The 27,869-nt window shown below is 43.4% G+C and overlaps 1 protein-coding gene across 7 annotated transcripts in view; it reads right to left on the reverse strand.

Moving 5' to 3' along the window:
• The window catches only part of MAGI2 (membrane associated guanylate kinase, WW and PDZ domain containing 2), a 1,472,905-nt gene that overhangs the window by 7,237 nt on the left and 1,437,799 nt on the right, over positions 1-27,869 (reverse strand). The window lies entirely within an intron of this gene.

The raw sequence follows: 27,869 nt of genomic DNA on the forward strand, positions 1-27,869 counted from the left end.
AAGTATTTGTTTCACCTTTATTATCAGAGAGTGTAAACTAGGTGTTATAGTCACAGTTTTTAAAGTTATTAATGTTTATATTTGTTTACGATGTTTCACATCTATACTCTTTTGCAAGCATTATCAAAGATGCAGTAGTAGTAAAGCCATGGCAAAATTGACTTCCATGCTTGAGGGCAAATCTCGGTGCAAGGTGGGCTATTAACAGTGGGTCTACGGTTTACTGTGTCCTAAGTATCATACCAGCTACTGTGCCATGTCACATGTATTCTCTTTTAATCCTCACACCAGCTCTTAAGAAATGGTGCTGTCATCCCCATTTCACAGATGAGAAAACTGAGGCTTGGTTAAGCAATTTGCCCGGACCGCTCAGCTAGTAAGAATCAAGATGACTGACTACATAAAATTCCAGAGCCCAAGCCCCAAGTGTTACTAGATTTTAGTGCTTCCGGTACTTTTGTGCTTCCTAACAACTTTTTCCACATCAGGAAACACATGGAAGAAGAGCTTATTTAGACGTTGCACTGGAGTAAGCTGAAGAAGACAGTCAAGGTCTGCAGATGACAGCCAAGTGTGTCCCGTTGCACTGGAGTAAGCTGAAGAAGACAGTCAAGGTCTGCAGATGACAGCCAAGTGTGTCCCGAGCGCTAAAGAGAGTCCCCGTCCCGGTATAACCCATCAGAGGGGTATCATGGAGAACAGATTTTGAAATTCAGGTTTTTTTTTTTTTAAGCAAGGTACATCGTGATAATCCAGATTAAACTAGGGGTGTGGGGATGCCCACAGACCAGTCTTAATTAGTAAATTATCAACATTACAAGATAGAAGAGAAACATGTCGGTGTATTTATTCCACACATGTTTTAGAAAGCAATGTATTCTTCTAAATTAAAGTCTTAAAAGTGCAATATGTAAAAGAGATAAAAGCCGGACATCCTTGGTTGGCTGAGTGGAGCCACAGTCTCTCCCATTCAACCCCAAGCCCACCTGCAATGGCTCCTCTGGCCACTTCTCAGGAACATGGAAGCTCTAACGGAATCTGAAAACCACTGCACATTAGGGATGGGAAGAGCAAACAGTCAAGGAAGATTTGTGCAATAGGCTTTTTTCTGAGTGGTAGTAGCCAGGAGTTAGGCTTCAGAGACAGGAGATAACGGACAGAAGAGAAACAGGTGGCGATGTCTAGCACACGTGGGAAGGACAGACTTCACCTTCCAGAATTCTGCCTGGGATGGCTGCTGACCTAGAGCCTCAGTGCTCTGCTAAGTAGGAAGTGACCCCATTTGTCTTAAAGTCAGTCAGTCAGCATCTTGTGGAGAGAAGAGTATCCAGAGCAGCCAGGCTTTGAGCCCTCCTAGCCCAAACACTTGTGGCTCAGCTGGTAAAGACCTGCAATGCGGGAGACCTGGGTTCGATCCCTGGGTTGGAAAGATGCCCTGGAGAAGGGAAATGCTACCCACTCCAGTATTCTGGCCTGAAGAATTCCATGGACTGTATAGTCCATGGGGTTGCATAGAGTCGGACACGACTGAGCGACTTTCACTTTCATTTCACTTTAAGCAAACACTTGTGGGGGGCAGTGAACTCGGGCAGGTTACGTAACCCTTTCCAGCTTCAGTTTCTCAACAGAAAATGACAATTGAGAATTAGGGAGTGTTTGCTCTGCTTCCATCACAGAAGTATGGATGATCACATAGAAGAATATATATGTGAACGTTTATATATGTGTCAGCCATAACATTCATAGTTTGAACCCAAATAAACAGATCATGCAGCTCAATATGAAGAAAAATTGAAATGTGTAGATATCTAAATAGACATTCTCCAAAGAAGATATACAGATGGCCAAAAAGGACATGAAAGTATGTTTAATACCACTTACTATCACAGAAATGCAAAACAAAACTACAAGGTACCACTTCCCATAAGCAGAATGGCCTTCACTAAAATGTCTGTATGCAATAAATGTGGAGGAGGGCATGGAAAAAGAACTCTCCTACACTGTGGGTGAGAATGTATGTAATCTGGTAAGAGCCATTATGAGGGCCACTGTGGTGGCTCAGATGGGAAAGAATCTGCCTGCAATGTGAGAGACCACGGTTAGATCCCTGGAGATCCCCTGGAGGAGGGCATGGCAACCCACTCCAGTATTCTTGCCTGGACAATACCCATGGACAGAGGAGCCCGGCGGGCTACAGTCCACAGGGTCTCAAAGAGTCAGACATGACTGAATGACTAAGCATAGCACATTAAGATTCCTAAAAAGCAAAGCTATCACATGATCCACAATCCCACACCTGGGAATGTACTCAAGAAAACAGTAAGGTAAAAGTACATGCCTCCCAACGTCATTGCAACACTACTTTCAATAGCAAAGACCTGGAAGCCACCAAACTATTAGCAGATGAGTGAATAAGGATGTGGTACACGTATACAATGGAATATTGCTCAGTCATAAGGTAATGCCACTTGGGACCCCACCGCTGGATTTGGAGATGATTGTACTGTGGGTAACAGGTCACACAGAGAAAGACAGCATATGATACCAGGTTGAGGTGGAACCAAAATGGATAGGAATACACAAATTAACAAAAATACACAGACATAAACTTTTGGTTACTAAAGAAAGGTGCAAGAGAGGGATATATTAGCACTTTGGGATTAGCATACCTGTAGAGGTACTGAGCAAGGACCTACTGTCCAGCACAGGGTATTCACTCAACAATCTGGAATAAGCTATCTGGGAAAAGTGGCCTAAAATGAGTATACACAGCCCTATGTATAATTGAGTCAAGCTGCTTGACAAGGAAAACAAACCCAAGTTTATCAACTATTTCAGTAGAAATAAAAATGAAATAAAAATATAAACAGGAATGATGCCTAGTATATTCTCACACCTGGGTGAACAGAGCTGGTGGGACATCCCTGGACCCTGAGCATCCAGGGTCCTAAAGCTGGACTGTCCTAAGGCTGAGGGAGTGAGCAGGATGGGGCAGGAAAGGAACTCTTAGATCTGCACTGCCTGGTTCCTCTGCATAGGCTCACAGGCCCCAGACCCAGGCGGGGCATCTGACAGCAAAGCCAGGTCTAGTGCACCCAAAGGTGATGGACCCTGTCGGTTGCAAGACTTTGAGGAGTCACTGGGTCTCCACATCTCCTGGTGCTGGGGTTCCCACCTCCAGCCTCCTTCCTTAGAGTCACACTGCCTACAGACACAGTTCCCTCACCACAGTGCTTTTGTAGGTGTTGGGGTTTGCTCCTGGGTGAAGGGTATAGGGGTGAAAATGGTGAGACAGAAGCCCTGGATGTGTGTTCTGGCACATTCAACTCTCACTTACAACTGCAGACTTTCCCTGCCTGAGTAACCAGAGGTGGGGAGGAAGAAATCCTGCTGCCCAGTGGTCATTTCCCAGAACTACAGCTATATCTCCAGTGTTGGCACTGGAGATGCCCATACTATGGAACCAGGTCAGATAGACAAAAATAGACACTGCATGATATTAGTTTGAAGTGTAATCTAAACATGGATAGAAATACACAAACTGACAACAGAGAAACATGCTCAGAGGCTTAGAAAAGAAATTGATTGTTACCAAGAGGAAATGTGCAGAAGAGAAGTAAATTAGCACTTTGGGATTAACATGTAACGTATTTTTTGGGCTTCCCTGGTGGCTCAGATGGTGAAGAGTCTGCCTGCAGTGCGAGAGACCCGGGTTCGATCCCTGGGTCAGGAAGATCCCTTGGAGAAGGAAATAGCAACCCACTCCAGTATTCTTGCCTGGAAAATCCCATGGACAGGGAAGCCTGGCAGGCTACAGTCCATGGGGGTCACAAAGAATTGAACACGACTGAGCAACTTCCCTTTCTTTTCTGATATTTCTAAGTCAACAAGGCCCTACTGTCCAACATAGGGAACTCTACTCAACACTCTGGAAGAAGCCATCTGGGACTAGAGTCCAAAAACAAGTAGATGTACTCCTATCTGTAACTGAATCGATGCCAAAACAAATGCAACTTTGTAAATCAACTGTACTGCATTAGAAACTAAAATGAAGATATCATGAAAAGGAATAATGCCTACTATAGTCACCTCTTGCCTGTGTGGTCAGGGCTGGGGGTACCATCCCTAGAGCCTGAACCAGATTGAGTTGAAAAGCTCAACTGAGGGGGATGGAAAGGATCTGCCAGGAAAGGAAGCCCCTTGGGCCCATGGTGCCTGGTCCCTCCATGTGGGACCACAGTCCCCAGATCACATCGGGCCCTTTAACAGCAAAGCCAAGCATAGTGCACTCAAAGGATGATGGACCCTCAGGTTGCCAGGACTTTGAGGAGTCACCTGGTCTCCATGTCCCCTGGTGCTGGGGTTCCCACCTCCAGTCTCCTTCCTTACAGACACTCCATGTATAGAGAATAGCTCCCAACACAGCGCTTTTGCAGGGGTTGGGATTTTTCCCACATTGAAAGGTAAGGGGATGGAAGTGGTGAGACACAGCCCTGGGTCTGTGTTCTGGCACATTCTGCCCTCCTTTACAACCTAAGAGCAGGACTGCCCCTAATCATCCTCTCACCCTGGTTACCAAAGGTGGAGAAGATGGACTCCTGCCACCTTGTGGCTGTTTCCTAAACTACAACTTAAAATCAGTGCTTTGGGGAATCGCACTCTTAAGGTTATTAGGTTCATTAAAAAAAAAAAAAAAAAAAGGACCTCAAGAACTGTAAAGTCATACTTGAAAAATATTTTTTTAAAAGGCCAACTTGCAATACGCTCATTTCAGGAGAAAAGTCATTTCAAATTTACTCATTTTTTTTAATGTAAACTAGGAAAGATGGTCAACACCTAACAGAAGCAGAAGATATTAAGAAGAGGTGGCAAGAATACACAGAAGAACTGTACAATAAATATCTTCACAACCCAGAGAATCACGATGGTGTGATCACTCACCTAGAGCCAGACATCCTGGAATGTGAAATCAAGTGGGCCTTAGAAAGCATCACTACAAACAAAGCTAGTGGAGGCGATGGAATTCCAGTTGAGCTATTTCAAATCCTGAAAGATGATGCTGTGGAAGTGCTGCACTCAATATGCCAGCAAATGTGGAAAACTCAGCAGTGGCCACAGGACGGGAAAAGGTCAGTTTTCATTCCAATCCCAAAGAAAGGCAATGCCAAAGAATGCTCAAACTACCACACAGTTGCACTCATCTCACACGCTAGTAAAGTAATGCTCAAAATTCTCCAAGCCAGGCTTCAGCAATATGTGAACCGTGAACTTCTAGGTGTTCAAGCTGGTTTTAGAAAAGGCAGAGGAACCAGAGACCAAATTGCCAACATCTGCTGGATCATCGAAAAAGCAAGAGAGTTCCAGAAAAACATCTATTTCTGCTTTATTGACTATACCAAAGCCTTTGACTGTGTGGATGACAATAAACTGTGGAAAATTCTGAAAGAGATGGGAATACCAGACCACCTGATCTGCCTCTTGAGAAACCTGTATGTAGGTCAGGAAGCAACAGAACTGGACATGGAACAACAGACTGGTTCCAAATAGGAAAAGAAGTATGTCAAGGCTGGATATTGTCACCCTGCTTATTTAACTTATATGCAGAGTACATCATGAGAAATGCTGGGCTGGAAGAAGTACAAGCTGGAATCAAGATTGCCGGAAGAAATATCAATAACCTCAGATATGCAGATGACACCACCTTTATGGCAGCAAGTGAAGAGGAACTAAAAAGCCTCTTGATGAAAGTGAAAGAGGACAGTGAAAAAGTTGGCTTAAAGCTCAACATTTATAAAATGAAGATCATGGCATCTGGTTCCATCACTTCATAAGAAATAGATGGGGAAACAGGGGAAAGAGTGTCAGACCTTTTTTTTTTTTGGCTCCAAAATCACGGCAGATGGTGATTGCAGCCATGAAATTGAAAGATGCTTACTCCTTGGAAGGAAAGTTATGACCAACCTAGATAGCATATTCAAAAGCAGAGACCTTACTTTGCCAACAAAGGTCCGTCTAGTCAAGGCTATGGTTTTTCCTGTGGTCATGTATGGATGTGAAAGTTAGACTGTGAAGAAAGCTGAGCGCCGAAGAATTGATGCTTTTGAACTGTGGTGTTGGAAAAGAATCTTTAGAGTCCCTTGGACTACCAGGAGATCCAACCAGTCCATTCTGAAGGAGATCAGCCCTGGGATTTCTTAGGAAGGAATGATGCTAAAGCTGAAACTCCAGTACTTTGGCCACCTCACATGAAGAGTTGACTCATTGGAAAAGACTCTGATGCTGGGAGGGATTGGGGGCAGGAGGAGAAGGGGATGACAGAGGATGAGATGGCTGGATGGCATCACTGACTCGATGACGTGAGTTTGAGTGAACTCCGGGAGTTGGTGATGGACAGGGAGGCCTGGCGTGCTGCGATTTATGGGGTCGCAAAGAGTCAGACACGACTGAGTGACTGATCTGATCTGAACTTGGAAAGATGGTCAACATCCCTCATTATCAGAGAAATGTAAATCAAAATTAAAATGAGGTACATCCTTGCACCAATTAGAGCAGGCATCGTCAAAGTCTACAGCAGTAAATGCTGGGAAAGGTGTGGAGGAATGAACTCTCCTGCACTGTGGGTGGGAATGTAACCTGGTAAGAGCCACTAGGAAGGACACTATGGAGGTTCCTTAAAAAATGAAGTAAAGGCTACCACGTGATCTGCAATCTCACCTCTGGACACATACCCGACAAAACCCTAAGGGAAAAGAAACATGCACCGTAATGTCATTTCAACACTACTTTCAACAGACACGACCTGTCCATCAGCAGCGAATGCATAAGGAAGAGGTGGTGCATGTATACAAGGGAATATTGGGCAGCCATAAGATAGAATAAATTAATGCTACTTTCAGCAACATAGATGGACTCGGAGATGATCATATCATGGGTAGCAGGTTACACAGAGAAAAAGATAGCATACATATCCCGCTGGGGTGCAATCTAAAAATGGATAGAAATACGTGAACTGACCAAACAGAAATACACTCAGAGGCTTAGAAAAGAAACCTATGGTTACTGGAGAGGGAAAATACTGGACAGGGATGAATCAGCATGTGCGATTATTACATGAAAACTGGCATCTGTAGAGATAATCAACAAAGACCTGTTGTTCTGTACAGGGAATGCTAGTCAGCACACTGGAGAAAGCTATCTGGGAAGGGGGGCAAAAACCAGTAGATGCATTCCTATGTATAACAATGCATGTGCCTGATGGGGAAAAGCAAAGCAGCATTGTTTATTATCTCTGTTCCAATAGAAATAAAAATGATACAAAACTATAAACAGGAATGATGTCTACTATATTCCCCTCAGGCTTGGGTGTTTGGTACTGGTGGGACATCCCTGGAGCCTGAGCAGCTAGGGTCCTAAGGCTGGACTGTCCTAAGGCTGAGGAAGCTGAGAAGGATGAGGCAGGACAGGAACCCTTAGACCTGCACTGCCTAGTCAGTCTGCATGGGCCCACAGCCCCCAGATCCAGGTGGGGCATCCGACAGCAAAGTCAAGTCTAGTGCACCCAAAGGATTATGGACCCTGTGGGTTGCAAGACTTTGAGGAGTCACCTGGTCTCTCTGTCTCCTGATGCTGCGGTTCCCACTCCAGTCTCCTTCCTTAGAATCACCCCACATATAGATGAAAGCTCCCTCAGCACCGCACTTTTGTAGAGGTTGGGATTTATTCCTGCATGAAGGGTAAGGGGATGCAAGTGGGGAGACAAGCCCTGGGTATGTGTTCTGGCACATTCAGCTCTCATTTTATAACCGCAGACTTTCCCTCATTTCCCCCTTGCCTGAGTAACCAGAGCTGGGGAAAAAGAAATCCTGCTGCCTCGTGGCCATTTATGATTACCACAGCTATAAAATCAGTGCTATGAAATCTTCCCTCAAGAAATGTGCTGTGGTAAGTAATCAAAAGAAGATTCAAAACACAGCCACTTTCAAGAAGCTCTTTTCAAGAGAGAAGCTATTTCAAATTTCCTTAAAAATACTTAAAAAAAAAAAAAAAAACATAAAAGACACGGAAAGATGCTCAACACTGCTCAATATCAGAGAAATATAAATCAAAAGTAAAACGAGGTACCACCTTGCACCAGTCTGAGTGACCATCGTAGAAAAGCTTACAAGCAGTAAATTTTAAGGATCACATGCTAAAAAGGAATACTCGTATGCTGTGGGTGGCAGGAGCTGTTATGAAGGATACCATGGATGTTCCCTAAAAAACAAAGTGATAGCTACCACATAATCCACAATTCCACTCCAGGGCATATATATGACAAAAACCCTAAGGCTAAAGACACATGTACCCCAACATAATTGCAAAACTACTTTAAACAGTCATGACATGGAAGCCACCAGACTGTCCATCAGCAAATGAACGCATACAGACGATGTGGTACACATATATTAATACAAGGGAATACAGTTCAGACAAGAAAAGGAATGCAGTGATGTCACCGCCTATAACATAAGTGGGCCCAGAGATGATCATACTATGGGACACAGGTTAGATAGAGAAAGACAGAAAGCTTATGATATTACGTTGAGGTGCAATCTCAAATTGGATAGAAATATATGAATTTACAAAACAGAGAAACCCTCAGAGACAGAAAAAACTTAAGGTTACCAGAGGGGAAAGGTGCAGGAGAAGAAAAAATTAGCACGTGGGATTAATACATGAACACTGATTTCTGTAATAGATACTTAACAAGGTCCTACTGTCCAGTAGAGGGGACTCTACTCAACACTCGGGAAGAAGCTGTCTGGGAGGGTCTGAAAATGAGTAGATGTATGCCTATGTATAACTAAGTCAAGCTGTGTGACACCTAAAACAAACACATTATAAATCACCATACTCAAATAGATACTGAATATTAAATGAAAATGCTAAAAGCAATGATGCCTATTATATTCACCTCTTGCCTGGGTGTTCAGGGCTGGTGGGATGTCCCTGGAGCCTGAGCCGGATAGGGTTCTAGGTTGGACTGTCTTAAGGCTGAAGGAGCTGGGAAGGATGTGCCAGGAAAGGAACTCTGACCTGGAGTGCCTGGTCCCTCTTATGAGACCACCATCTCAGATCCACATGGGCTATGGGACAGAGCTCAGCCAAGCCTAGTGCACCCAAAGGATGATGGACCCTGTGAGTTGTGAGACTTGGAGGAGTCACCAGGTCTCCATGTCTCCTAGTGCTGGGGTTTCCACCTCCAGCCTCCTTCCTTAGAGTGACCCCACCTAGAGACCACAGCACCCTCATCACAGCACTTCTGTAGAGGCTGGGGTTTGTTCCTGGGTGAAGGGTAAGGGGGTGGAAGTGGTGAGGCAGAAGCCCTGGGCGTGGGTTCTGCCACATTCTGTTCTCATTTAGAACCCACAGCAGGACTTTCCCTCATCTCTGCCTTGCTGCTGCTGCTAAGTCGCTTCAGTCGGGTTCGACTCTGTGCGACCCCATAGACGGCAGCCCACCAGGCTCCCCCGTCCCTGGGATTCTCCAGGCAAGAACACTGGAGTGGGTTGCCATTGCTTTCTCCAATGCATGAAAGTGAAAAGTGAAAGGGAAGTCGCTCAGTCGTGTCCAACTCTTCGAGACCCCATGGACTGCAGCCCACCAGGCTCCTCCCTCCATGGGATTTTCCAGGCAAGAGTACTGGAGTGGGGTGCCATCGCCTTCTCTGCATTACCAGAATAGTAACCAGAGGTGGGGAAAAGAAATCCTGCCACCACGTGGTCGTTTCCCTAAACTACAACTTTAAAACCAGTCTTTCGGCCACGCATTCACAACCACTGTGTGGTTATTAATGAAAACAGCCCTCAAGATATGTGCTTTGTAGGTAAATGGAAAGAAAATTCAAAAAATACATCTTTAAGAAGTCCATTTCCAAAGAGAAGCCATTTCAGTGTTACTCAATAATGCTTTTGTTTTTATAAAAGGACAGGAAAGATGTTCAACATCACTCATTATCAGAGAAGTGTAAATCACAACTACAAGGATTTATCAGAAGCCATCATTCATTAACCTCCAATTAAAATAAATAAATTTATATTAAAAAATGGACAATTAAAAGGGATTAATGTCCAGCATATATAAAGAACTCCTACAAGTCAGTAAGAGAAAAGGCAAAAGCCCAGTGTGCTTAGTCGTGGTTTTGTGTGTGTGTGTGTGTGAAAAAAAAAAAAAAAAAGCCTACTAGCACTGATTTTGGGGACGGCATGGTGAAAAAGATCTCTAGTATGCTCTGGGTGGGAATGTAACCTGGTAAGAGCCATTGCAAATGACACGATGGAGGTTCCTTTAAAAATGAAATGAGAGCTACCACATGATCTGTAATCCCACTCCTGGGCATATACCTGATGAACTCTCTAAGGTGAAAGACACATGAACCTCAATGCCATTGCAACACTACTTTGAATGGCCAAGACATGGAAGCCACCAAACTGTCCATTAGCAGATGAGTGCATGAAGATGTGGTACATGTATACAAAGGAATATTGCCTACCATAAAAAAAGGAATAAAGTTATGTCACTTGGAAGAACACTTGGCTCCTCCAATCCACTTGGTGGATTTGGAGATGATCATACTATGGGAAGCAGGTCCGATCAAGAAAGACAGACAGCATGTGATACCAGGTTGCGGTGGAAACTAAAATGGATAGAAAAGTGAACTGAAAAAGCAAATACCCAGATGTAAAACAGTGAACTTTCGGTTCACAAGGCCCCTCAGGTGAATAATAGCCTGCCCTGAAGAAACGTGCTGTGGTAGGTATTCAAAAGAAAATTCAAAATAAGGCCGTTAATTTAAGAAGCCCATTTCAAGAGAGAGGCCATTTCAGTTTTACTCAAATTGTGACTCAAAAACATTTTACTTTTTATTTTCCCCTGTAAAGGACATAGAAAGATGCTTCACATCACTTATCATAAAAATGTAAATCAAAACTATAATAAGGTAAAACCTAGCACTAGTCTGAGGGGCCATCATCAAAATGTCTACAAGCAGTAAGTGTTGCAGAGGACCTAGAAAAAAAAGGATTCTCCTAAGCTGTGGGTGGGGACGGTACCTGGTAAGAGTCACTACAGAGAACATTGTGGAGGTTCCTTAAAAATGAAATTACAGTGCCCACAGGATCAGCAGTCCAACTCTTGGGAATATACTTGAAGAAAACCCAAAGCACCCACCCAAACGTCACTGCAGTAATACCTTCAGTCGCCAAGAAGCCAACAAACTGTCCATCAGCAGATGAAGGCATAAAGACAATGTGGTGCATTTATACAAGGGAACATCACTAAGCCATAAAAAAGAAAAAATAATGCCACTTGTAACAACTCAGGTGGACCTGGAGATGATCATACTGTGGGATGTCGGTTAGATAAAGACAGATAGTATATACATCATGTTCAGGTGGAATCAAAAAATGGATAGATACACCCTAATTGAAAACAGACACATCCTCAGAGACTTAGAAAACTATATTTACCAAAGAGGAAAGGTGGGAAAGAGGGAAAAATTAATACATGGGATTAATATATGAACACGGATACGTTTAATAAATGATCAACAAGCACCTTCTGTCCGCACAGGGAACTCCACTCAGCACTCTGCAAGGTGCTGTGTGGGAAATGAAGGCGGGAATGAGTAGACGTGGCCCTGTGTGTAACTGAATTGAGCTGCCTGACACCAAAAACAAATACAACACTGTTTATCAACTGTGTTCCAACAGAAATAGAAAGTGAACTGAAAATATAAATAGGAAGGATACCTACGACATTCCCCTCATGCCTGGGTGGCCGGGGTACCTACCTCTGGCTCAGCTGGGTTGGGTCTTAAGCCTGGACTGTCCTAAGGCTGAGGGAGAGGGCATGAGGTGCCAGGAAAGGAACTGCCTTAGACTCATAGTGCCTGGTCCCTCCTCATGGGACCACAGTCCCCATATCCAGGCAGGTGATCTGACATCAAAGCCAGGCCTAGTGCACCCAAAGGATGATGGAGCCTCTAGGTTGCAGGTCCTTTGAGGAGTCACCTGGTCTCCACATCTCCTGGGGCTGGGGTTCCCACCTGCAGCCTCGCTCCTTACTGCTATCCTGCCTATAGATGACAGCCCTCTCACCACGGCACATTTGCAGGGCTTCGGATTTGCCCTGGAGGAAGGGTAAGGGGGTAGAAATGGTGAGACAGAAGCCCTGGGTGTGGCTGTTGGCACATATTGCTCTCACCTATAACCCAAGACTTTCCCTCATCTCCCCCTTGCCAGAGCAACCAGAGGTGAGGAGGAAGAAATCCCGCTGCCTCGTTGCCATTCCCCATAACTACAGCTGTAAAATCAGTGCTTAGGGGAATTGCATTCACAAGGCTACTAATGAAAACTCTCCTCAAGAAATGTGCTGAGGTAGGTAATGGGAAGAAATTTCAAAACACAGCCAACTTTCAAGAAACCCATTTCAAGAGAGAAGCCATTTCAATTTTTCTCAAAAATATTTTGTTTTGTTTTTTAATGTAAAAAGGCCATGGAAAGAAGCTCAACATTGCTTATTATCAGAGAAATATAAATCGAAACTATGAGGAACCACCTTGCACCAGTCCAAGCGGCCATGCAAGAAAAGTCTACAAGTAATAAATGCTGGGGAGGGTGTGGAGAAAAAGAACTCTCGTATGCTCTGGGTGGGAATGTAACCTGGTAATAGCCACTAAGAAGAATACTATGGAGGTTGCTTAGAAAACGAAATGAGAGCTACCACATGATCCACAATTCTACTCCTGGGGATACACCTGAGGAAAATCCTAAGTCAAAAGACACATGTACTCCAATGTCATCGCAACACTACCTTCAATAGTCAAGACCTGAAAGCCACCACACCGTCCACCAAAGGAATGGATGAAGATGATGTAGTACATGTATCCAGGGGGATATTGCTCAGACAAGAAAAAGAATAAAGTAATGTCACTTCCTACACATACATGGATCTGGAGATGAGCATACTATGGGAAGCAGGTTAAAGACAGCATATGATACCACTTTGGAGTGGAATCCACAGATGTATAGAAATACACAAATTTACAAAATAGAAACACACTCAGACTCAGAAACTTAAGGTGACCGGAGGGGAAGGGTGCTGGAGAGGGATAAATTAGCAAGTGGGATAAATATATGAACACTGATACTGTAATAGATAATCAACAAGGACCTCCTGTCCAGCACAGGGAACTCGATTCAACACTCTGGAAGAAACTATCTGGGAAGAGAGGCCAGAAGTGAGCAGATGCATCCATCTGTAAAACTGAATTGAGCTGCTTGGCACCAAAAACAAACACAACATTGTTAATCAGGTGTATTCCAGTAAATACAAAAACGAAAGGAAAATATAAACCGGAAGGATGCCTGCTATATTCCCCTCGTGCCTGGGTGATCTGGGCTAGTGGGACCTCTGTGGAGCCTGAGTTGGTTAGCATTCTAAGACCAGACTGTCTTAAAGTTGAGGGAATAGTCACAAGGTGCCAGCAAAGGAACACCCTTGGACCCATGGTGTCTTGTCCCTTTGCATGGGACCACAGTCTGAAGATCCAGGTGGGCTATCTGACAACTTAGCCAGGCCTACCGCACCCAAAGGATGATGGACCCTCTGGTTTTAAGACTTTGAGGAGTCACCTGGTCTCCATGTCTCCTGGTGCTAGGGTTCCTACCCCTAGCCTTTTTGGTAGCATTCTCATCACAGGGTTTTTGTAGGGACTGGGATATTTTTGGGGGGGCAGAGTGTAAGAGGGTGGAAGTGGTGAGACAGAAGTCATGGGTGTGTGTTTTCTGGCACATTCGGCTCTCATTTACAACCTAGGAACAGGCCTTTCCCTCATCTGCCCTTTGCCCCTGTAACCAGTTGGGGGGAAAGTGAAATTCTGCCACCTGGTGGCCATTTCCTATAACTGCCACTTTAAAACCAGTGTTTAGGGGAATGGCTGGAGAAGGCGATGGCACCCCACTCCAGTACTCTTGCCTGGAAAATCCCATGGATGGAGGAGCCTGGTAGGCTGCAGTCCATGGGGTCGCTAAGAGTCGGACACGACAGCGACTTCCCTTTCACTTTTCACTTTCATGCATTGGAGAAGGCAATGGCAACCCACTCCAGTGTTCTTGCCTAGAGAATCCCAGGGACAGGGAGCCTGGTGGGCTGCCGTCTATGAGGTCACACAGAGTCGGACACGACTGAAGTGACTTAGCAGTAGCAGCAGCAGGGGAATGGCATTCACAAGGCCTGCTGGTTCTTAATAAAAATTGACCTCAAGAAATGTGCTGTGGTAGGTAATTGAAAGAAAATTCAAAACACAGTCAACTTTCAGGAAACCCATTTCAAGAGAGAAGCCATTTCAATTTTCCTCAAAAAAAAAAAAAATTTTTTTTTTTCCCTAAGTGAAGGACATGGAAAGATGCTCAGCATCGCTCATGAATGGAGACATGTAAATGAGAACTACAATAAGGTACCAACCTGCATCAGTCCAAGCAGTCATCACAGAAAGGTCTACAAGCAGTAAATGTTGGGGAGGGTGTGGAGAAAGAACTCTCCTGTGCTGTGGCTGGGAACGTAACCTGGTAAGAGCCTCTATGAAGGACACCATGGAGTGGAGGTTCCTTTAAAACTGAGACGAGAGCTACCACAGGACCCTCAATCCCATCACTGGGCAAACACCTAAGAAAAACCCTAAGGCAGAAGACAGACGACTCCCAAGGTCACTGCAACACTACCTTCATTAACCAAGACCTGAGGCCACCAAACTTTCTATCAGCAGTTGAAATCATAAAGAAGATGCGGCACTTATATACAGGGAATGTGCTGCTGCTGCTAAGTCACTTCAGTTGTGTCCAACTCTGTGTGACTCCATAGACGGCAGCCCACCAGGCCCCGCCGTCCCTGGGATTCTCCAGGCAGGAACACTGGAGTAGGTTGCCATTTCCTCCTCCAATGCATGAAAGTGAAAAGTGAAAGTGAAGTCGCTCAGTCATGTCCTACTCTTAGCGACCCCATGGACTGCAGCCTACCAGGCTCCTCTGCCCATGGGATTTTCCAGGCAAGAGTACTGGAGTGGGGTGCCATTCTCTGACAGGGAATGTGGCTTAGCCATAAAAAAGAACATAGTCCCATTTGCAACAACACTGGCGGACCTAGAGATTATCATACTGCTGGAAGGACGTCAGATAAAGACAAATAATATATGATTCTACCACTTTGAGGTGGAATCTAAAAATGTATAGAAACACATGATTTTACAAAACAGAAACATACTGAGAGTCTTAGAAAAGAAACTTATGGTTGCCAAAGAGGAAAAGTGGGGAAGAAGGATAAATCAGCACGTTGGGATTAACATATGAACACTGATACCTCTAAAATAGATAATTAAGAAGGGCTTCCCTGGTGGCTCAGCTGGTGAAAATTCCACCTGCAATGTGGGGGACCTGGGTTTGATCCCTGGGTTGGGAAGATCCCCTGGAGAAGGACATGGCAATCTACTCCAGTATTCTTGCTTTGAGAATCCCATGAACAGAGGATGCTGGTGGGCTGCAGTCCATGGGATTGCAAAGAGTTGGACACGGCTGAGCAACTAAGCATAGTACAAGGAGGAATTGTTCAGCACAGGGAACTCCACTGAACACCCTGGAAGATGCCATCTAGGAAAAGAATCTAAAAAAGAGTAGATGTACCCCTATGGATAACCGAATAAATCTGGTTCATGTCCAAAGAAATGCAACGTTGTTATTCAACTGTACTCCAATATTAACTAAAAAAGAAATGAAAATATATGAACAGGAAGAATGCCTACAATATTCCCCTTACACATGGGTGTTTGGTGTTGGTGGCACATCCCTGGAGCCTGGGCTGGCTAGGGTCCTGAGGCTGGACTGTCCTAAGGCTGAGAGAGCTGGGAAGGATGTGCCAGGAAAGGAACCCTCTTGGACCTGAAGTGCCTGGTTCTTCTGCATGGGACCATAGTCCTCAGGACTAGGCAGGCCATCTGACAACTAAGCCAAGGTCAGTGCACCCAAAGGATGATGGACCCTCTAGGCTGTAGGTCCTTTGAGGAGTCACCTGTCCTCCATGTGTCCTAGCACTGGGGTTTGCACCTCCAGTCTCCTTCTTTAGAGTTGCCCGAGCTTTGGACCACAGCACCCTCAGTAGTGTGCTTTTGCATGGGTTGGGATTTTTCTGGGTGTGAAGGGTAATGCTGTTGCTGCTGCTTCAGTTGTCTATGGGGACTCTGTGCGACCCCATGGATGGCAGGCTCCACCAGGCTCCCCCGTCCCTGGGATTCTCCAGGCAAGAACACTGGAGTGGATTGCCATTTCCTTCTCCAGTGCATGAAAGTGAAAAGTGAAAGTGAAGTCTGTCAGTCATGTCCGACTCTTAGCTACCCCATGAACTGCAGCCCACCAGGCTTCTCCGTCCATGGGATTTTCCAGGCAAGAGTACTGCAGTGGGGTGTCATTGCCTTCTTCAGAAGGGTAATGGGGAAGAAATAATAATACACCAGCTCTTGGGTGTTTTTTTTCTGGCACATTCGCCTCTCATTTACAACCAGGAAGAGACCTTTCATGAAGGCTCCCGTTGCCAGAAGAACCAGATTTGGGCATGAAGAAACCCTGCCGCCTTGTGGCCATTTCGGGTAAAAACAACTTTAAAACCAGTGATTTTGGAAACTTCCCAAGTGGCAACCCACTCCAGTATTCTTGCCTGGAGAATCCCAGGGACAGAGGAACCTGGTGGGCTACAGTCCATGGGGTCACGAAAAGTCGGACACGACCAAAGCAACTTAACACACATATTCACAAGGCCTGAAGGGCTGTCAGTGACAGTATCCCTCAAGAAATGTACTGGAGTAGGTAATCAAAAGAGAATTCAGAAGAAAGCAGGCTTTCAAGAAGATAATTTGAAGACAAATTGTATTCACACCATTTTTTTTTTAACATATGAAAAGATGCTTAACATTACTCACTATTAGAGAAACGCAAGTCAAAACTACAGTGAGGTATCATTGGCACAAATCGAGTAGTCATCATCAAAAAGTCTACAAAGAATAAATGCTGTGGAGGGCATGGGAGAAAGGGTACCACCCTACACTGTTGGTGGGAATGTAAATTGGGAATAGGCTGTATGGAGAACAGTATGGATATTCCACAAAATAAATAAAAATAGAGCTATCACATGATCCCAAATACCATATCTGGGCATATTCTTAGAGAAAACCAGAATTCAAAATGACACATGTACCCCAACATTGATTCCAGCACTATTTACAACAGCCAGGACAAAAAAGCAATGAAAGTGTCCATGGATAGGTGGATAAAGAAGATATGGTACATATGTGGAAGTGAATATTACTCAGCCATACAAACAGTGAAATAATGCCATTTATAGCAACACAGCTGTATCTGGAGATGATCATACTCAGTGAAATAAGTCAGAGAAAGAAAAATATCATATGATATAAATTATAGGTGGAGTCTAATAATAGATGGCTTCCCTGGTGACCTGCAGTGTAGGAGACCTGAGTTCAAGCCCTGGGTCGGGAAGACCCCTTGGAGAAGGAAATGGCAACCCATCCAGTATTCTTGCCTGGGAAATCCCATGGACAGGGGAGGCTGGCAGGCTACAGTCCATGGGGTCGCAAAAGAGGTGGACAAGACTGAGAGACTAAACAATAATAGATATAAATAAACTTATTTACAAAACAGAAATGGACTCACAGCTTTCAAAAACAAAGTTATGGATACTTAAGGCAATAAGTTTCAGGAAAGGATAAAGTAGGAGATCTCGTCAAGAAAATTGGAGATGCCAAGAGAACATTTCATGCAAAGATGGGCATAATAAAGGACAGAAATGGCAAGGACTTAACAGAAGCAGAGAGATTGAGAAGAGGTGGCAACAATACACAGAAGGACTGTACAAAAAAGGACTTATATAATGACCTGGATAACCACGATGGTGTGGTCACTCACCTAGAGCCAGACATTCTGGAGTGTGAAGTCAAGTGGGCCTTACAAAGCATTAGTATGAACAAAGCTAGTGGAGGTGATGGAATTCCAGCTGAGCTATTTCAAATCCTAAAAGATGATGCTGCGAAAGTGCTGCACTCAATATGCCAGCAAATTTGGAAAACTCAGCAGTGGCCACAGGACTGGAAAAGGTCAGTTTTCATTCCAATCCCAAAGTAGGGCAATGCCAAAGAATGTTCATACTACCATATAACTGTGCTCATTTTACATTCTAGCAAGATAATGCTCAAAATCCTTCAAAAGTATGTGAACTGAGAACTTCCAGATGTACAAACTGGATTTAGAAAAGGCAGAGAAACTTGAGGTCAAATTGCCAACATTCACTGGATCATAGAAAAAGCAAGAGTATTCCAAAAAACATCTACTTCTGTTTCACTGACTACACTAAAGCCTTTGACTGTGTGGATCACAGCAAAATGTGGAAAATTCTTAAAGAAATGGGAATACCAGAACACCTTACCTGCCTCCTGAGAAACTTGTAAACAGGACAAGAAGCAACAGTTAGAACCAGACATGGAACAATGGACTGGTTCAAAATTAGGAAAGGAGTTCATCAAGGCTGTATATTGTCACCCTGCTTATTTAATTTATATGCATAGTACATTATGTGAAATGTCAGGCTGGATGAAGCATAAGCTGGAATCAAGACTGCTGGGAGAAATATCAATAACCTCTGATATGCAGATGACACCACCCTTATGGCAGAAAGTGAAGAGGAACTAAAGCCTCTTCATGAGGGTGAAAGAGAAGAGTGAAAAAGCTGGCTTAAAACTGCACATTCAAAAAAACGAGGATCATGGCATCCGGTCCCAACACTTCATGGCAAATAGATGGGGAAAAAGTGGAAACAGTGCCAGACTCTACTTTCTTGGACTCCAAAATCACTGTAGATGGTGACTACAGCCTCAAAATTAAAAGACACTTGCTCCTTGGAAGAAAAGTTATGACAAACCTAGACAGCATATTAAAAAGTAGAGATATCCGACTTTGCCGACAAAGGTCTGTCTAGTCAAAGCTGTGGTTTTTCCAGTATGGATGTGATGTATAGGTGTGAGAGTTGGACCATAAAGAAGGCTAAGTGCCAAAGAATCGATGCTTTCTAACTGTGGTTACTGGAGAAGACTCTTGAGAGTCCCTTGGACGTCAAGGAGATCAAAGCAGTCAATCCTAAAAGAAATATACCCCAGAATATTCATTGGAAAGACTGATGCTGAAGCTCCAATACTTTTGCCACCAGATGTAAAGAGCCAACTCATTGGAAAAGACCCTGATGCTGGGAAAGTTTGAGGGCAGGAGGAAAAGGGGATGACAGAGGATGAGATGGTTGGATGGCATTACTGACTCAATGGATGTTGAGTCTGAGCAAGCTTCAGGAGATAGTGAAGGACAGGAAGCCTGGCATGCTGCAGTTCATGGGGTCCCAAAGAGTTGGACATGACTTAGTGACTGAACAACAATAACAACAAAGTAGGAGGTTAGGCTTAATATATACCCAGTAATATATATAAAACAAATAATCAACAAGGCCCTACTCTATCACACAGGGAATTCTATTCAATATTCTGTTATAACCTATATTGGAAAAGAATTTAAAAAAATGGATCTATGTACGTGCATAAGTGAATCTCTTTGCTGTACACCTGAAACTAACACAATATTGGAAATAACCATTCTCCAATATAAAATTAGAAGTTAAGAAAAATAAAATATATGGACAAAAGATATGCACTATCACTTCATCAAAGATGACATATACATGGCAAATAAGCAGATAAAAGATAGCCAACTTCATTAATGGCAAAATCCAAATCAAAACTATGATGAGATACCACGACACATCTACTAATATGGCTAAAACTGAAACAAACAAACAACTAGAAAATAACTGGCAAGGATGTGAAGCAACTGGAACTCTCACCTATTTATGTTAGAAAGGAAAAGAGCAATAGCCCCCTTAGAAATCAGTTTGGAGGTTTCTCAGAAAATCAACCATGTACTTCCTGTATAACTCAGCAATCTCACTCTGATATATCCAAGAAGTTAATGTTCAAACAAAAATCTGAGTAGTGCACATTTTTTAAAAAATTCAAGTATATAGTTGACTTAGAATGTTATATTAGCTTCAGATGTACAACATAGTGATTGTATATTTTTATAGGTAACACACCAAAGTTATTATAATATTATTCATGTCCAACTCTTTGTGAGCCCCTGGACTATAGCCCACTAGGCTCCTCTGTCCATGGAATGCTCCAGGTAAGAATACTGAGTGGGTTACCATTCCCTTTTCCAGGGGATCTTCCAGACCCAGGGATTGAACCCAGGTCTCCTGCATTGCAGGTGGACTCTTTATTGTCTGAGCCAACAGGGAAGCCCATAATCGACTATTTCCTATTGAACGTAAATTTTTATGGTAGCTGTATTCTTATCCACCCCAAACTGGAAACAACCCAAATGCCCATGATCCCTGGGTAAACACACTGTGCTGCAGGGAGACAGTACTCAGCTATACAATGGAACAAGCTGCTGCTGCTGCTAAGTCGCTTCAGTCGTGTCTGACTCTGTGCGACCCTATAGATGGCAGCCCACCAGGCTCCCCCGTCCCCATTAATACTTATATACCCAATAACAAAGTTAACTCAAATTTTAAGTGAAGTAAGTCAGCTTCAAAAAGCTGATTGTATGTATGATTCCTTTTACATATCATGTTCTAAGGCACAAAACTAAAGGGATTGAAAACTGATTAGTGGTTTCCAGGGGTTGGGGGTTTAAAGAGGCTTGACCCTGGTGGAGAATGAAAGAGTTTGGAGAGACTGCAGAACTGTTCTGTATCTTGACTATGATAGTGACTATATAACTGTATCGGTTTTTCAAACTGGTAGAACTGCACCCTAAACTGGTGATTTTTACTATATGCAAATTAAACCTCAATTTAAAAATGTTAAAAAATTAATAGTGTTGATAAACTGTTGTTACACCTTATGGGAAGCAATCTTTTTAAACTGGCTACACCTTTTGCAAATACTGGTTCCACCACTAATTTGCTTAGGAACTTCCCTCCCTCCCTCACCACTGGACTAAGTTAACTCTCAGCCCAATGAAACTGATCATGAACTCTGAATTCAGACAGTGGAATCTTAATTAAAGAGATTTTACTTTAATCTTTAGAAGGCATCTTTAATATCCCAGCTTTTCTGGAGTCATGTTCTTCATCACAGAAATACATCCCCTGTCTGAAGTGGCAGAGAGTGGAAATAGGGATGAGAATGATCCATCATAATGTGCCTATTTCATGGGAGAAGTGATGGAAACGGTAATAGCTGCCTGTCACCAAAGATGCAAGAAGTGGAGATGAGCTACTCAGAGGATGCTCCTGTACTCTAGCTAAATCCACACCTCTGTGTACCCAAACAAGCTCTTCTCCATAATCCCTTCCTCTGCCTGCCATCCACAGGAAAGACTCAGCCATCACATTAACTCACTTCTAGACTGTGAGGCCCCACAGGTGATGTGCAGCTGTATCCTCATAAATTTGTCCCCAGGGAACAAAGTCCCTTAACAATTCTGGCTGTTTAAAAGAAAATGTAGTTGTGGAAGCAAAGCTCTGTGTCTCCAGTCATCCAGTTTCGCTGTCATCATATTTCATCAGACTATCCAGAGACAAAGCACTGTCCTCCCACTCATCTCTCTCTAGGCCAGCTGCTCTATTCACCCTTTTTTCTTTAAAAGATTAAATTATTAAAATAATTTAAAAAATACTGTATTCACTTCTGATCGTGAATACAGAGCAACAGCAATGGCTATGTCTGTAGCCACTTGGGTGCATATCTTGGCATACCTCGGTACCACACCAGGCTCCATCCCCACAAGCATTTCCCTATATTCTAACAGCCGCTGAGGACAGTATACCACCATGCGGGACATCAAACAGATGTCCCACTCATAATGCAGATTTCCCCTCCAATGATGGTTTTACAGCTCACTTGTGCAAATACTAAAACTGAAGTAACTAGTTCCTACCACTGATTTTCTAAAACTCCCTCATGAACAAGTAGGTTACAGACCATGTATGTCTGCACAGCTCTTAGAGGTATTTAAAGTAATTTTTTAAAGAAAGGTCTTTCTTCATCAGGAACAATGACCAAGGCCTTTTCTGTGACCCTAGCCTACTAAGCCCCAGGCTACCTGTGGCCCCTGGATGGCCGCCCTTAGGTCCCCACATCCCAGGAAGGTGCTGGGCGAAGGGCAGACCAGGCAAGAGGCATAGACTGCCATTATTGCAGTCAGCCCGGGAGTCCCTGGGTCTTGAGGATCTCTGTGGATGGACAGGTTTTCTTCTCCACATTCCTTTCAGCCTTTTCCTGTAGACTCATGAGCCTTCTTTCCTCCGGTAAAGAAACCTGGCCATCCTCCCCTTCTCCTCCAGGTGCTATCACCTCCATACTCCCAGCCAACCTGCTGGTCCTGGCACCCTGTGTGGACAAACTTTCACAAAGCTTCCAGACACACAGTCTGGAGGGCAGCAGAATGACCACCTGTTTTCTCTTGTTAGGCGTTGAGGGATCTTATCTGATACCACAGAGGTCAGGGCAGCCTGGCCTCACTTGGTCTTGTGGGCAGCACGCCTCCTCCATCCACCAAGGGATGAGAATGGGGGTGGAAGAGGGAGGGGCCACGGGACCAACTGATGTTCATACACTTTCAGAGGAGGGCCAGGCACTTTAGCTTGTTTCTGAGAAACTGCCAGAAACGATGTTCATGCCCACTCAGCACATGACCATGCCTTCCCACCCAGAGGACCTTCTTGGCCATGATGGGTGCCTGTGGCCCAGGAGATGGCCTCAGACATCAAGCACCAGACCTGCCCCACTGCCACCTTCAGCAGACGCCTGGGGGAAACTTTTCATTGAACAAATGTTTATGTTATGCAGATCTATGCACTGAAAATACACCTGTGAGGAAAGCAATATCCTGTCTTCATAGACTTTACTTTTAGAGTAGAAGAGACAGAAAATTAATACACAAATAGGCAACGGTAACAAATCTGGTATGAATCAGTACAATGCAGAAAAGTAAAGTTAGGCAAGGGGATGGAGAGAAATTTGGGTGCTATTTAAGATAAGGTGGTCAGAGAAGGAGCTTTCCAGGTGGGACAGTGGTAAAGAATCCGCCGGCCAATGCAGGAGACATGGGTTTAATCTTTGGGTTGGGAAGATCCCCTGGGTAGGATATGGCTAACCACTCCATTATTCTTGCCTGAAAAATTCCACAGGAGGCGGGCTACAGCCCATGGGGTCACAAAGAGTCAGACTTGACTAAGTAAGCAGGCACGGTCAGAGAAGGCCTCTGTGGTGAGGTGACACTGAGCAGGGACCTGAATGCTGAGGAGCAAGTCATGTGAGTAAAAACAGAACAAGAGCAAAGAGAGGGTTTGGCGTGTTGGAGGCATATAAATAGAGGCAGAAGGGAGAAAATCTGGATCAATGGGGCTTCAGTGAGGAGTTTGAATTTTATTCTAAGTATGATAGATACCAGAGGTTGGTCTCAAGCAGGAGACTGGCATTTTAAAAGGCCAATGGGGCTTCTCTGTGTGGAACGGATTATAAGTGGAATCAAGATAACCAGATAGGAGGCTACTGTGGGGCCAAGGCAGGAAATGGTGGGGCTTGGACTAGGGTGGTAGTGATGGAGGTGGAGAGAAGGGGCTGAACTCTGGATGATTCTGAAGATAAATTAGACTGGACCTGCTGATGGGTTGGATATTGGGTGTGAGGGAGAGAAGAGCCATGGAGGACCCAAGGGTTTCTTCTGTATTTGTTCATTAGAAAATGCAATGACCTTTATACAGGCACTGGAGAGGCAAAGATGGATAAGACATAATTAGTGCCTTCAGGGAGCTCACAGTGCCCTGTTCCAGATTTCTAGACTTTGGGGGGGCAAGTACAATGTGCTGTGAGGTAGGCAGGATGAGAACAGCTTCTTCTGTACTTGGGACTTAAGGGAGGTTTTAGTTTGAGCTTGAAGGCAGAGTAAGAGTCCACTAGATGCAGAAAGTAGGAAAGAATAGGAGGATTGGTTCAAGATGGCAGAGCAGAAGGACGTGCACTCATCTTTTCCTGCCAGAGCTCCAAAATTGCAACTAGTTGTTGAACAACCATCAACAGGAAGACACAAGAACCCACCAAAAAAAGATAAACCCATCCAAGCACAAAGGAGAAGCTGTAACAAAATGGTAACAATGACAACAAAATAAAATCCTATACCTGCCAAGTGGGTGACCCACAAATTGGAGAACAATAATACCAAAGAGGTTCTTGTACCATTGTCAATATTCTGGGGTTCTGGTCAAGGGACTGGAAATCCCCAGAGAAGCTGACTTTGAAGGCCAGAGAGATTTGATTACAGGAGCTTCATGGGACTGGGGGAAACAGAGACTCCACTCTTGGAGGGCACAAGCAAAATCTTGTGTGCACCAGGACCCAAGGAAAAGGGTCAGTGACCCCACAGGAGACTGAGACAGACCTTCCTGTAAGTGTTTGAGGGTCTCCTCAGAGGCATGGGTTGACAGTGGCCCCCCATGGGGACAGGGGCACTGGCAGCAGCAGTCTTAGATGTGTCTTGGCATAAGTCCTCTTGGAGGTCACCAACAGCCCTACTATAGAAGCCAATAAACTCCAGGACTGGGTTACCTCAGGCCAAACTAACAGGGAGGGAGCGCAGCCCCACCCATCAGCAGATAGTTGAATTAAAGTTTTACTGAGCACAGCCCTACCCTCCAAGCAAGACCCAGTTCCCCACCACCAACCCCACCCCCCAGCCAGTCCCTCCCATCAGGAAGTTTGCACAAGCCTCTTATCCTCATCCACCAGAGGGCAGACAGAAGAAATAAGAACTACAACCCCATCAGCCTCCAGAATTAATACCTGAATCACAGAAAGCTACCCAAAATGAAAAGAAATAGGATTATGTTCCAGATGAAGAAACAAGATAAATCCCTAGAAAAACAACTAAATGAAGTAGAGATAGGCAACCTTCCAGAAAAAGAATTCAGAATGATAGTGAAGATGATCTGGGATCTCAGAAAAACAATGGAAAAGATGAAAGAAATGTTTACCAAAGACCTAAAAGAACTAAAGAACAAACAGAGATGAACAATACACTAGAAGGAATCAACAGCAGAACTGAGGCAGAAGAACAGATAAGTGACCTGAAAGACAGAATGGTAGAAATTAATACTGCAAAACAGAATTCAGAAAAAAGAATGAAAAGAAACGAAGACAGCCTAAGAGACCTCTGGGACAACATTAAATGCACCAATATTTGCATTATAGGGGTCCCAGAAGGAAAAGAGAGAAAGGACCCAGGAGAACATTTGAACAGATGATAGCTGAAAACTTCCTGAACATAGGAAAGGAAATAGTCAGCCAGTAGCACAGGAGTCCCATGCAGGATAAAACCCAGGGAGGAACACACGGAGACACATTGTAATCAAACTGATAAAAACTAAAAGACAAAGATAAAATATTAAAAGCAACAAGGAAAAGAAAGGCAAATAACACACAAGCAAAATCCCATAGGATACTAGCTTATTTCTCAACAAAAACTCTACAAGCCAGAAGGGAATGGCATAATAAATTCCAAGTGATGAAAGGGAAGAACCTATAACCAAGAATACTCTACTCAGTAAGACATCTTATCAAATTCAATGGAGAAATCAAAGCTTTTCAGAGAAATAAAAGTTAAGAGAATTCAGCACCACTAAACCAGTTTTACAACAAAGGAACTTCTCTAGACAGGAAACACAACAGTAGGAAAAGAGCTACAAAAATAAACCCAAAACTATGAACAAAACGTGACAGGATCATACATATCTCTAATTACTTTAAATGTAAATGGATTAAGTGCACCAACCAAAAGACACAGACTGGCGGGGTGGGTACAAAAATAAGACCCATATATATGTTGTCTACAAGAGACCCACCTCAGACCAGTGGACACTTACAGACTGAAAGTAAGGAGGTGGGAGAAGGTATTTCACACAAAAGGAAATCCTAAGAAAGCTGGAGTAGCAATACTCACATCAGACAAAATACACTCTAAAACATTAAAAGGCAAAGGACACTGTAACAGGAGGGAAAACGGCAGAAATAAATGAAATTGAGACAAAGAAAACAATTGTGAGGATCAATGAAACTAAAAGCTGGTTCTTTGAAAAGATGAACAAAACTGGTAAACCTTTAGCCAGACCCATCAAGAAAAAGGTGGAGAGGACTCAAATCAACAAAATAAGAAATGGAAAAAAAGTTACAACTGACTCCACAGGAATACGAAGGAGCCTAAGAGACTACTATGAACAACTGAATGCCAATAAAATGTACAACCTGGAAGAAACGGACAAATTCTCAGAAAGGCACAGTCTCCCCAGACTGAACCAGAAAGAAATAGAAAATATGAACAGACCAATCACAAGCACTGAAACCATGATTAAAAGTCTCCCAACAAACAAAAGTCCAGGACCTGATGGCTTCACAGGCAAATTTTATCCAAAGTTTAGAGAAGAGTTAACACCTATCCTTCTGAAACTGCTGCAAAAAGTCACAGAGAAAGGAAAAACATCTAAATTCATTTTATGAGGAAACCATCACCCTGATACCAAAACCATATAAAGATGCCACAAAAAAAGAAAATTACAAGCCAATATCACTTATGAACAGAGATGCAAAATTCCTCAACAAAATACTAGCAATCTGTATTCTATAATACATTAAAAAGATCATACACCATGATCAAGTGGGATTCATCCCTGGGATGTGAGGATTTTTCAACATCCACAAGTAAATATGATATATGACATCAACAAACTGAAGAATAAAAAACATATGATTATCTCAATAGATGCAGAAAAATCTTTTGACAAAATTTAGCTCCTATTTATCATAAAAACTTCCCAGAAAGTGGGCATAGAGGGTACCACATACCTCAACATAATAAAGGCCATATATGAAAAACCTATAGCTAGCATCATACTCAATGGTGAAAAGCGGAAACCATTCCCTGTAAGATCAGGAGCAAGACAAGGACACCTCTTTTCACCACTTTTATTCTACACAGTTTTGGAAGTCCTAGCTACAGCAGAGAAGAAAAAGAAGTAAAGGGAATCCAAAGTGGAAAAGAAGAAGTTAAACTGTCACTGTTTGCAGATAACATGATCCTACACACAGAAAATCCTAAAGATACTACCAGAAAACTGCTAGAACTCATCAAAGAGTTTGGTAAAGTTGCAGGTTATAAAATTAATACACAGAAATCTGTTGTGTTTCTATACACTACCAATGAAAGATCAGAAAGAGAAATTCAAGAAGCAATTCCATTTACCACTGCATCAAAACGAATGAAATATCTAGGAATAAACCTACCTAAGGAGGCAAAAGACCTGTACTCCAGAAACTGTAAGATGCTGGTGAAAGATATCAAAGAAGACATAACTAGATGGAAAGATATACCATGTTTGTGGATTGGAAGAATCAATATTGTCAAAATGACTATACTACCCAAAGCATTTTACAGATTCAATACAATCCCTATTAAATTACCAATGGTATTTTCCACAGAACTAGAAGAGAAAATCTCAAAATTTGTACAGAGACACAAAAGACTCCAAATAGCCAAAGCAATCTTGGAAAAGAAAATGGAGCTGAAGGAATCATGTTCCCTGACTTCAGACTATACTACAAAGCTACAGTCATCAAAATAGTGTGGCACTGGCATAAAAACAGAAATATAGATCAATGGATTGGAATAGAA

Source organism: Bos mutus, chromosome 4 (assembly GCF_027580195.1).
Source record: "Bos mutus isolate GX-2022 chromosome 4, NWIPB_WYAK_1.1, whole genome shotgun sequence".
In the NCBI taxonomy this organism is placed as follows: domain Eukaryota; kingdom Metazoa; phylum Chordata; class Mammalia; order Artiodactyla; family Bovidae; genus Bos; species Bos mutus.